Raw genomic sequence first — 13,322 nt, 5'->3', positions numbered from 1 at the left:
AGTGAGTAATTGCCCTATTTGTTTCACATTTTTTATACTTTAGAATGAAAACTAATCACAGATAGAAGCTTGGTGCTTGGACATTACAAGGTTACCACACAAATATTTTTATTGCTGGAGTTCAGGCCACATGCATCTCAGAAATTATTATACTACTTCATTTCTTTGTCTTGTAATTCTCTTCAGAGAAGAAATACAAGAGCTTTGAAATTAAGCATGGCATCATCATAAACTGGGCAATGAGTATATTCTTCAGTTATTTAGCTAAGATAATAAAAACACACATTGCAAGGACAAGAATAGGAAAAATTCTGGAAGGTTTTTATTGATTTACCAGGTTTTCTTTTATTCTTTCGCAGAAAACAAAGCTTTCCCAAAGTGTGTGTTGCCACTTCTTCTGCAATAAGTTGGCTATGTTGATGTGTGTTCGTATTAAATGGAAATAAACTTATAAGTTATGTACACCTCTTTAATCTCTTGTTTCGATTTGTGTCTCCTCTCTTGTCCTACTACATATACAACACATGACTTCATCTTCTTAATAAACACCTCATAAGCATTAGGAAGCCGGTTTTAATTTTCCTTTTCAACTTTTTCTTATTCAGAAGCGTAGCTGTTTGTTTTTTTTTTTTTATAAAGACTTCATTATTGCTTTATTGTTTCATTTTATTATTACAATTTGTAGTTCCATACATCTTTGCTGGTATAACATTTTACTGTCTTTTTAGAAGAAAACTAAAAGGAAATTAAAATTAAATAATTGCTCCATTTTTCCTAGACTATATCAATTAATTCTTTTTCTTCTGTCTGTTATGTAAGGCACAAAAGCAAAAATTGTCTCCAGTTCATTTGTATTTGAAAACTTACTCAACTACATAAGGGCACCACTCCTTTGAGTAGGCAGCAAAATGTGTCTTTCATCAGAAAACCAGATCTCTTTTAACTAGCTAACTATGTTTCAGCTTTACTATTTCAAATGACTAATGAGCAGCTGGTGGCTTCTTCAATAAGTACAGTGTCCTGATTGAATTATTCCTTACCTAAAGTCAGTTCAAACAGATGAATTTATTGGGAATTAAGTGGTGGCTTGCCTGCAACAAGTGACATTGACTATAACAGGTGTGTCTGGGAGGCAGAGAATTGAGGTCTGTGGCTGGACCCGGAAGCTGTGGGATAAAGCAGAGGTTGTGGGACACAGCCATGCAGTTGGTGGTTAAACCTAAAGTTCTTTCAGCCAGCCTTGCCGCCATGAACAGGCTGGAGGACTGTCTATAAGCCACAGGGATACTGAACTGACATTGTCCTTGTTTGTAAACAGGAATACACATACCCCCTTTTAATTATCATTTAAAGAGGAGGAGATACTCCAGATCTCACCATTACATCAAGGAATTAGAGGGAAAAAGCATGTGATTTCAAAGCATAAAGTGAAATTCTGCATCTTTTGAAAAGTAAATTATATTATTTCTATAACAGTCTGAAGACATGATTGTTATTTACTGTTTCTTGTTGCCTCTCATTTCTGTTAAAACTATTGCAGTCACATGATATATGTAAAAATTAGGAATATACAATAATTGCAGAAAACTGTAGCTTTATCCAAAAATGTGACAGATTGTGTTTCTGTGTTGCCATGTGGACAGTGCAATATGATAATTCTTACTATGTTTCATTTAGGACTATTTTATAGTGAAAGCTGACATGGATATAATTCCACATGTATCATTTTTGTAATCTTTCCTTTCATAACTGATGTGACACAAGGGACGCTTCTGTAGGCAAAAAAGGTCACAACCTTTTTTAAACCTATTCTTGGAAATCAGGAATCAGAAATACGATTACATATAATAAACTTCTTTTGTTATTCTGAATATGAACTGACATAAAACTTATGTCTAATGTTGCTGCCTTACCAAAGTTATTTTTGTACTTGTAGATGAAACTGTATGGATAATGGAAATTTCAAGTAGGAATAATTTTTTTTTATATTAAGCAGTAGGCTGTGGTGGAAACTGTTTTAGCCTTTTTTCCCTCTCATTAAGTGGAACAGAAAATCTAAGTGTAAGAAAAAACTGTGCACATACAACTGTGGAACAGAAGCAAACTCCACTGACAGGCTGTGACAAGTAAGAAAAGAATATTTTTGATCAGCTAGAAGTAAAAATATAGCTCCATCAACGTTAATGTCATACTGACCTTACAGAAAGGACTGCCTTGAGGAAAGAGAAGTATTTTGATTGGTGAGTGGCTCTCTTGATCTTCCATTTTCCTCTGTGACACACTGACTGAGCACACTATTCTGATTCAGATGTTAATTTATGGAAATGGATAATACAATGTATCTGATTGCTTAATTATGCATCCTGGGGATTAATTCAGGATTCTTATAATACATCTTGATAACCTTTCAAAGGCAGAACTCGCAATTTGCAACTTTTATTGGGATTTAATCAACTGGACAATGCTCCTCACATCTTTTTCTGATGAGGGTACTGACCTCTGTCTCTGGAACTTTTACTATGCATTATAATCACTAATTTTTAATGCAAAAAACAGTCATTCCTGTGTAAAATAAGAGAATTCAAGACTGAACAGAGTTAGCCCACTGCTCTGTCTGCTCACACCTTAATATTGAAAAAAAGATGCTACAAAATGTTGGCATTGAGGGTGTTGAAATGTGCTAGCAAAAAATGGTACAAAGACCAAATGAATCTAGGGATGAGTTCAGCAAGCTGTACAATATACAGTATAACAAATGGCATGGAGAAAATTGAAGTGTAATTCCCATTTGGGCTGTTTCATTATACAAAACCAAGATGTTTCTATTAGACTTGAAAAGCAACTTAATGAAAATCAAAGAAAGGGCCCCTTTACTGCACAGACTACAATTAACATGCAAAACTGATTGCCAAGAGGTGTAACGGAAGAAAAAAGAAAGTGATAGACTAAAGAAAACAACCAAAACCTTTCATATGTATAATACATATGTCTTCAGTTATAATGGTAAACATGCAGCTGTTAGAAAGGGTATAAATCTTTACATCATCCTCCAGGGCATAACACCAAGTCTATATATTTTCTATATTTGAATCTAGAAGCAAATCTCCCATGGGTTTAGTTAGCTACTAACTACAGTTTTTTCATTCCTTTCAAAAAAACCGAGCCTCTCTACTGCTTTCAATAAGTTTGGATGGATGCTCATCACCAGGGGATTCCTAATTGTGACTGACTGGTTGATTCATCGTAGTGAGAAAGGTGAGACTCTTGGCTGCCACTCAAAACCAGCAAAACAAATAACCCATGTGGAAATTACATGTCCTACTTGTGTTCTGTATTTTGAAACACTGAGGGAAGTAGATGATTTTGAAACACTGAGGGAGGTAGATGATCTTGAAATAAAAACATCTGTAACAGTTTTAATATTGCATTATGCCCCCACAAGTGTAATATAAATATAAATACCTTAAGAAAAGAATATGCTATATAATAGCCCTAAGACAAAATGGCTTCTGTTGACCAAATCAGATACTTATAATACTATTTGGCTGGTAGTATTTTAGAGTTTATACAACTCACCACCAAGAATTAAAACTTTCACACACTGTCCTTTCTCTCTTCTTTTTTTCTCTTTTTCTTTTTTCTTTTCCTTTTATTCTATCTTTTAGCTCTTTTCCTTCCTTTTATTTTTTTTTTTTTTCCCTGTAAACATGTCTGTTAGAATCATAGAAACATAGAATAGTTAGGGTTGGAAAGGACCTCAAGATCATCTAGTTCCAACCCCCTGCCATGGGCAGGGACACCTTACATTAAAACATGTCACCCAAGGCTTCATCCAACCTGGCCTTGAACAGCACCAGGGATGGAGCATTCACAAACTCACTGGGCAACCCATTCCAGTACCTCACCACCCTCACAGTAAAGAATTTCTTCCTTATATCTAATCTACACTTCCTCTATTTAAATTTGAACCTGTTACCCCTTGTCCTATCACTACAGTCCGTAATGAATAGTCCCTCCCCAGCATCCCTATAGCCCTCTTCAGATACTGGAAGGCTGCTATGAGGTCTCCACGCAGCCTTCTCTTCTCCAGGCTCAACAGCCCCAACTTTCTCAGCCCATCCTCATATGGGAGGTGCTCTAGTCCCCTGATCATCCTCATGGCCCACCTCTGGTCTTGTTCCAACAGTTCCATGTCCTTTTTCTGTTGAGGACACCAGAACTGCACGCAATACTCCAAGCAAGGACTCATGAGAGCAGAGTGGAGGGGCAGGATCACCTTCTTTGACCTGCTGGTCACATTCCTTTTGATGCAGCCCAGGATATCGTTGGCTTTCTGGGCTGCGAGCGCACACTGAAGCTGGCTCATGTTCATTTTCTCATTGGCCAACAACCCCAAATCCTTCTCCGCAGGGCTGCACTGAATTTCCTTTTTGTCCAACCTGTAGCTGTGCCTGGGATTGCTCTGACCCAGGTGTAGGACCTTGCACTTGGCATGGTTAAACTTCATGAGGTTGGCATCAGCCCACCTCATAAGCGTGTCAAGGTCCCTCTGGATGGCATTCCTTCCCTCTAGCATATCAACAGAACCGCACAACTTGGTGTCATCGGCAAACTTGCTGAGGGTGCACTCAATCCCACTGTCCATGTCACCAACAAAGATGTTAGACAAGACCAGTCTCACCACCGACACCTGAGGGACACCACTCATTACTGGTCTCCAGCTGGACACTGAGCCACTGACCACAACTCTTTGAGTGCGACCGTCCAGCCAGTTCTTTATCCACCGAGTGGTCCATCTATCAAACTGATGTCTCTGCAATTTAGAGACAAGGATGTTGTGTGGGACAGTATCAAATGCTTTGCAGAAGTCCAGGTAGATGACATCAGCTGTTCTACCCCTGTCCATCAGTTCAGTAGCCCCATCATAGAAAGCCACCAAATTGGTCAGGCAGGATTTCCCCTTAGTGAAGCCATGCTGGCTGTCACCAAGCACCTTGTTGTTTTCATGTGCCTTAACATGCCTTCCAGAAGAATCTGCCTTCAGATTTTGCTGGCACAGAGGTGAGACTGACTGGTCTGTAATACCCTGTGTTATCCATTTTCCCCTTCTTGAAAATGGGGGTTATATTTCCCTTTTTCCAGTCTTCGGGAACTTCACCTTTACCTCCATGATTTTTCAAATATGATGGCCAGTGGCTTAGCAACTTCATTTGCCAGCTCCTTCAGGACTTGCTGAGAGATTTCATCAGGTGCCATGAACCTGTGTATGTTCAGGTTTTTAAGACTACCTCAAACCAGATCCTCTCCTGCAGTGGGCCCAAGGTCTTCATTCTCAGAGTCCCTGCGTCTGCCTTCCAAGACTTGGTTGGTGCTGTCAGAGCCTGTGCCAGTGAAGGCTGAGGCAAAGAAGTCATTCAGAACATTTAGTCCTGATTATTGCATGCATGGAGCAGTCACTGTATGTTTTGAATTTTTTTCTTTAGGTAGAGATGTCAAGGACAAAAATGACCCTGTTAGGGGTAAAAATCTGCGAGAAGTAAGATTCCACCAAATGAATATACAGGACATATAGGAAGAGAAAAAAATGTATTTGATAGCAGGGTGTTGATAGCCCAGTACAGGGCTGTTTGTGTCTGCAAAGAGTTGACATTAAATGTCTTTGAACACAAAGGAAAAATGTGGGTACTGGCAGTGCTTTAAATGCTCACCACCTGCTACATATGCTGTGCAATGTACATGCTGTTCTGTCCTGTATTGAATGCATCTGAGTTACTGAGTAGCTGGACTGGGGAAAATGTAATCCTTTCAATAGTGAATAGAGGGACAGAATTTTCTTTTTAAACAGTTGTAATTGACCTCTTTGATTTTCTATTGATGTGTAGCTATGGGTTTATATTTTAAAGCTATTACTGGCTCCAGATTTTATGAGACTTAACACAGTTTTATAGTAGTATGTGATGAAAAGGAAGTAAATGAGCAAATACACATTTTTCTGTCTTTAATTTTATCTCTCTGACTTCTCAAATGGATAATATTGTGAAGGAAGACCTACATTTCTAGATTTTTTTAAAAATACTAGCTCATGAATGACTAAAGTTTGAAATAAAAATGTATGCTTACTTATTTAGTGATCTAGTTGGAATGACTAAAAACAACATTATAGCATGCAAATGCACCTGGAGTTTGTATCTGCATGCAAATATAAACACAGCCTCTACTGGACTGGCAAAGTGAGGGTAGACGCTATTCCCTTAAAAGAAGAGAGAGGAACAGTTCCCACTGTTACATAACCAAAGCCCTGGGACACCTTTGTGTTGACTTAGTCTGAAGGTAATCTGCTGCTCCCAGTAGCTGAGCAGTCAAGGTGAGATTTGGATTTTATTCATCAGCTACCACCAAAACTGTTTATTTCCATGTTTAAAGAGATTCTTGTAGCACACTGCAGGCATAACAGTGAACCATCAAGTCTTATGTTTACAAACATTTGTTGGAAATGTTTTGTATGACAGGTTACAGATTGTGACAATTATACTGGGTCAGAGAAAAAAAGTCAGGTAATGCCAGTGCTTATAATGAATCAGCACCTGATGGATGCATCTTGATTGAACATGTCATGTATTTCATATGAAAACTTAAGAAAAGAAAGTCTATGAAATGTTGTCTTTTACCACAATTTTGAGCCAGAAATACACATTAGTTATTTCTCAATACTGTCTCTTATTACATAAAACACGGCAGATGTGAAGTTACCTGGATGGTGGTATGTAACTACTCACTGTAATAAGCCCATCCAGTGCCAGCAGTGGTACAGGAATCCCTCCCATTCCTCTGGGCCATTTGCTACTGCTCCTGACCTCTCTACAGAAGAGATTTACGGTTGTGCTGAGCTATCACTGCTAATGTCTTTTCTTAAACTTTCCCATGTCTTTATATCATATCAGCTGATTTCTATTTACCAGGATCACTGCAGGGAATCTTGTGTCAAACAATTTCTGATGCAGAAAACTTTCTGGCTAGTAATTTCTGATTTTTATTTATTGAAAGACAAAGCACCGAGAACTTCCTGTAGTAAGTTTTAGTTAATTTTACATGTTAATTTAATCTCTGTTAGTTTTCCACCTCTCATAGCTGCATGTGAACAGTGAGATTATGTTTAAGATTCTAAATTTATGTAAAAAAAATTTATCCAGATGATTTGTTTTCATCTTCTCCTGTCAATGTCACTTCCTATTGAGCTCTTCCTTTTATCTAATACATTTCTGTTAAGATAGATGAATTCTTACAGCTCCTTTTTTTTTTTTTTCTTTCTCCTTGACATGTGGTTTCTCTGGTGTAGGTGATTCTGAACAATACCTGCTCTGCTACTTTTTAAAGCAGCTTTTGTGTTGTGACAGTGGTAGCAACATCAAACAACAACAACTAAGAATCTCTCATCAACTTGATGTGTATTTGTTAATCACTGCAGAATGCTTCACATATTTGTAAATGGCCTTGAGAAAACGAACATCTTCAAATTGAATTTCAATGGGTACTGAACCAGGACAACTGTTTAGTGTCTTTGGTGTACTGTTATTTTTGCCATACTGATATTTCACTTTCCTTCCTATTCAAGATTTTCCTTTGGGGGAATTTTCCTTCATGAGTTGCTTTATTTCTTTGATTAAATTCTTTGTATTCAGCTGTGTGGATATCCAGCTGTAACTGCTGCTGCTGAGGTTAAATTATTGCTGATTGCTGTACACTGTTCTTCACACCAGGTTTCACTGCTTTTGACAGTGCCTTTAGTCTGTTCTTTAGTTTGTTCTAGATTTTACTTGAAGGGTTGCATAATAATGTGATCATTGTGGCTGCTGTTGATAAATGTGGTGTAGTATGTCCTTACATTTTAGGCAGGTGATCTGAATTTTGCATTAGTAGATAAATCCTTGATCTGTTTTGTTGTGATGAGTCTCTAGTTTTTGTATATGTCATTTTGAGGGGAAAAAAATTGCCAAAGCAAGACTGGAAAATCAGCACAATTAGTGCTTCATATGTGTGACTGTAACTTCCAATGTTCTTTCCATCTCACAACTGTCACTTCTAAGTTAGCATTAAAGCCACTCATCAGAAAGAGTAATCCATGCCCTGGTACTGTCAGTGACATCATAGAACAATTACAGAACTCATCATTGCTCTCAGTGCTATGTTGTTCTCTCTGAGCATAATGCTGTATGACTGACAACTTTATAGAGAACTAGTTTTGTTTTTATTGGGGTCTGTTTGATAGGTTTTCCATTGATTAGTCATCATCTGTGTCTTCTGTTAAGATGGGTACTCTAGCTTGATGAAGACTTATTTCTTCTTTGCTTGAAACACTTGGCCATTTATTGCCTCTAATGCTAAGTTGTGAAGTTCATGTTTTTCAGGCACTGCATTATTGGAGAGACTTTTAATGTCCAAAATATTTCTGGTTTATAATAACACGAAGGCCAACACTAAGCCCCTAATAACTAATAGATATATTCTCTGCAGCATCAGTGGGCATTGGATTGTGCCAAAATTTGTTTAGGGAATGTCTGTGTACCAGTAGCAAAAGTGGAGACATGGAGAGTAGCTCTGAATGAACTAGCATGGATGGTGAAAGCCTGCTTGCATGCTTGTGTGTGTAGTGTTCTTTTCAGTGTAACTGATTAGGAAACTTCAGAAAATTAAACTGGGTAGCTATAACTCCAGGTTCATAGGTTCCCATGACTAAACCAACTAATTTACAGTCATCTTGTCCTTCAGTATGGTTTTACATGATACTGTGTAAGCTCCTAAAATATTTCTTTTTAACATTTTATTAAATAGTTAATAGGTGAAATAGGTAAACTCTGTACATAGTGTAATTCTATTAATTTTTAATTATATAAGAAAAAATCTATGAGATGTGTCTGAAATAAAGTAATTCTTCTCACCTATTCACCAGCATATAATTTTTAATGTATTTTTCCTTGTGCTTCAAGTACTTACGGCTGTTTTCTGGGGTGGTTTTGAAATATTTTGGCTCTGTGATTGAATTGTTTGATTGAATGTTTGAATAATATCAGTCTTTTCAAATGAAATGAGCACATTCAGTTTGATAGACTGTTTAGCCTTGAGTTGTTAACTCCCTAGTGTCAATCATGAAATTTGTTTGTAAATGGATACCACAGCTGGACTTAAGAGGAAGAAGTAGCTAGTCTTCAGCACCAGACTCAGAAATGATATCACTATTGCACAAATAACACTTGTTTTGCTGGTGGGATCCAGCGTGTGAATAGATACTGGGGTTGTGCATGTTTGTAAGGGCTCTGGCTAGCTGTGGTTCAGCAGGGTGAGAATGGCTAGGTGGTTTGTTGAGGAATGTCCTTCAGTGGGAGGCTTTCACAGCTTCAGGGCATTTCACGAGGTAACAAATGGTGATTTGCTAATCACCATTAATGGTAATGATGATTAACTTCAACCCAAAATCACTTCACTAATTGATAGTTAGGGACATTTATTTAAAAAAAAAATGCTCAGCATCATGTATGTATCTACACTTCCACACCATGTTGCTAGTGCACATTTACTTAAATGAATACATCTGCTATAGGTATAGGTTATCTTGTACTTTATTAGTTGTAAACCAAATAATTGTTTGCCACTTTGTAGATTGGTTCTGATATTATGTCAAGAACAAAGGAACAACAGAAAGGAACTGTTTCTTTTGCATGTGCCATTCCATAAGAGACTGCTAAGTTGCTATAAATCTTAAAACTTAGCTTAAAAATCACTTTTTTCCTAAGAAAAAATTAAAGACGGTTTTGAAACAAGTAACATTTGCTAACTGCACTGAGAGGTCACATCAGCTACATGATTTGCTTAGAATTAGTGGTGATTCATAAGCAAGAAGAATCTGAAATAGGAAACTGCTGAAAGCTGGAATGTGCTGGCAATTGCTTCAAACTCATGTTGGAAATTATATTGCTAGGTACCAAAAAATTAATTTTGGTCCCATTCTGATGCTTTTTTTTTAGGGAGATAAAACAGAGAAATTAGCACAAACAAGTAGAGGCCAATGATACAGGAGATACATGAAAAAGAGAAATATAAAACCAAAACCATTCTGTTCTCAGCTTGGTTATGATGTAGGACATACTAAGTCATGCATTTCATTTTTGTATCAGAAACATGACTGGCTATTCTATTGCCAGAAAGTCACGGGAATTTTTATTATTGTTTTCAATAGGAATATGATTAAGGACTACCATACTTAACCAAACCACATACCATATGTGCTTCTTCATTCTTTTTTCATTCTGTTACTAATTGAGTTATATCTCTTATTAAGCATAGCAGTGGCTGAACTTTCTCACAAAGTAGATTTCTGCTTTTCTTCAGGCAATGTTTCATTCTCCTTTCTCATGTTCACTTGAAAGCCTGTCATCTAAAATCATTCTGTGCTTCAGGTTCTAGGAAACAGATGAAAGTGAAGAATACTTTCATCCCCCATAGAGTTTAATCCCATACGACTCTGACTCAGTTATTTTAAATGAAGTCTTATCATTTTGCTGTTACACAAGTTGAACAGAAATTATATAAAGGAGAATAACTGAAGTTTTTCTATTTTTATTCTTTATTTTATTGTTGTGAACCAGGTGATTGCCTTTGCAGAATGACTATTTCCAGGAAATACAATCTATCTACATTAAATTTAAACGCAATCCTGAGTTTTTCTTTCTGTAGTTTTTCTTTCTGTAAGAACCTGAGGTTTTCTTTCTGTAGGAAGTCATTCACACAAGCAGCCCACCATGTAGCATCATTAAATTGACAGCCTGTATTAAACAGTAGCCAACTGAATGCCACTATCAGAGACTATTAATCAGAATATGTTTTCACAGTTATCTAGGAGAAATCTCTAGATGTGGAGAAAGGAACTCATACAGCCACCAGGCCACATGGCTGGATTGTCTCTGCTTGCTCAATGTAACAAATGGAGCTAACCGTACAGCAGTTGATAATCAAACTTTCTGATTTCATCACTCCTTGTAGTACTGGCAGGAAAATCTGTAGCATGGGGCAGTGAAATTTGCCAACACTTGATCTTTTCACTGTTTCCTTTCTCTCTGTCTCCAAACTTCAGATTTTACATGATACTATTTTATTTATTATTATTTTATTTATTTATTATTAGATTTTATTTATTTTTCTTTTTTAGTTCTGGATTAATTTGGATGCCCTTTGTACACGTATCACACTCTGGTAAAAAACTTTAGGCAATGTGGAATTATTTCTTTACAGCATTTGAATAATGATATGAAGGGCAGTTCACCAAGGTGCTTATAAAGAAGCAAATGCCAAGTAACAAAAATATCAATGAGTAAAAATGCCAAGCAGTAAGAATATAAAATTCTTACTGTGTTCATGAATTCCACTGTCAGGTAACAAATAGCATATACCGTCTTATGGTCGTGTGGAACTTCCTTCCTATTTGACCTTGAAGGGGAATAAAAAGCTTGTGATATAGTCTGAAAAACTTGTAATATTTCACTGAATAGCTTCAACTCTTTTTTAAGGTTGGTCATTGGCACTCATAAAAGCTGGTATCAGGGATTTTTGCTTGGGCAAGAGAATATTGGTAAATCTAGAGAATGATGGAATACTTCCTAGTTATTAACCAACATTAAATAGATTTAGAGGAACTGGAATTAAATTTATACCTTGTTTTTAAAAAAGGAAAAAATGCCACCATAAAAACAAATCTTTGTAAGTAAAACTGAAAGAGTAAGTGTTTAATAAAACTGAAATTTTCTACCTTAATTATTGTCAGACACCTTTTAGGGACTATCTAAAAGCATTTTGCCAGCTTTTGAGCAAAATGACCTTTCAGAAGGATACATGGCTTAACAAAGTGGTGAGAGTGATAAAGTATTAAATTCCTTCTACAGAGAGAAACTGAACAGTTTGTCTTTCAGAGTACAAAACAGTAAATTTTAAATGGATTATATAAGGGAAACTAGAGAAATTGTATCAGCTTCTGTGATAGAACTGCCTCAGATATTCAGCTAAATTTGATGAGAAACAAGGGTTGCATTAGAAACAAAGCAAGTAATATATTGATAGGCAAGTGATAAAAGAGTTTCCTGGCTACAATGCATTAAATGAAGGAACTAAAAGTGAAATATTTCAGTGCTGTGAGATACAAAGTGAATAGATGAATATTAAGGGTGGACTAAACAGAAGATGAACATGTAATCTAAAGGATTAATTTATGAATTTCATTGCCTATATAAAGTACAGTACCTTGAGAAGAGATAGTCTGAAATATTAAAATGGGATGTGGCTTGGTCTTGTAACTTTCTGTTATCTTACTGTGATTATTTCATAGAAATTTCACTTCAATCACAAATGCCTATTTAGCAAGAATTTTGCAGTGTTGAAATTGACAATGTTTAATGATTGTCATCATGCTGTATTTTTACTATATAGATAATCCTATTACTGTAGCCTCTGATCAATAGATTTTGTCTAAAATTTTTTAATTAATCTTATTTTTTACAAAGCAACTTTCAATCTTTTATTTAGGCTTGAAATTTTACCAGTTCCTTTATTTTTTATTGTACCAGATATATATAACTAAATAGTCGTGCTGTTTATTACATTTTGCACCAGCTGATTTAAAATTATGTTCTGTGATACATGGACACACCTTATTGCTTTGCCTTTGGTCTCAATGTCTATAAACACTGCTATTATCAATAAAGAGCTTTTGGGACAGGTGTGTATATAGATGTTACGAAGCATACCATCCAATATACTTCATAGAAATATCTAATTGACATTTCTGATTGTGGCATTATCCCCCTTCATGGACATATTTTGGGGAGCTTTTAATTAACTGTGAAATTTTCACTGCGGAGAATTTGTCATCTAGTATACACAACATAAACTGTCTCTGTGCATATGATGTGTCCCTCAGATGAACTGTAGTCAATGATCATTAAAAAGTACTCTCAAAGAGAGAGCAAGAAAGAGAGGCAAATAGATAAATTCTGAGTTCATTAATGAATAAGAAAACTGTCAGAACTTCTATGAATATAAATTACTATGGTCAGCTTTTTATTTGTGATTTTTCATTTTTCATCATATCTGTTTGGATTTGTCTTCCAAAGCACCGTTGTACATGACAAATCTACTGCTGGGATTGTGAGATACAGCTAAGAACACGGGATATAAAAGGATCACTCAAGCATTTTATCTCAAGGGCAACACTGAATTTTGGGAAGTTCTTTCTGACGCAGTGAAATCAAATTGGAGCACATTTTCTGTAAATTGTAGGA

The sequence above is a fragment of the Melopsittacus undulatus genome, chromosome 3 (assembly GCF_012275295.1).
Source record: "Melopsittacus undulatus isolate bMelUnd1 chromosome 3, bMelUnd1.mat.Z, whole genome shotgun sequence".
Classification (NCBI taxonomy): Eukaryota; Metazoa; Chordata; class Aves; order Psittaciformes; family Psittaculidae; genus Melopsittacus; species Melopsittacus undulatus.
Note: the sequence above shows the minus strand (reverse complement) of the source record.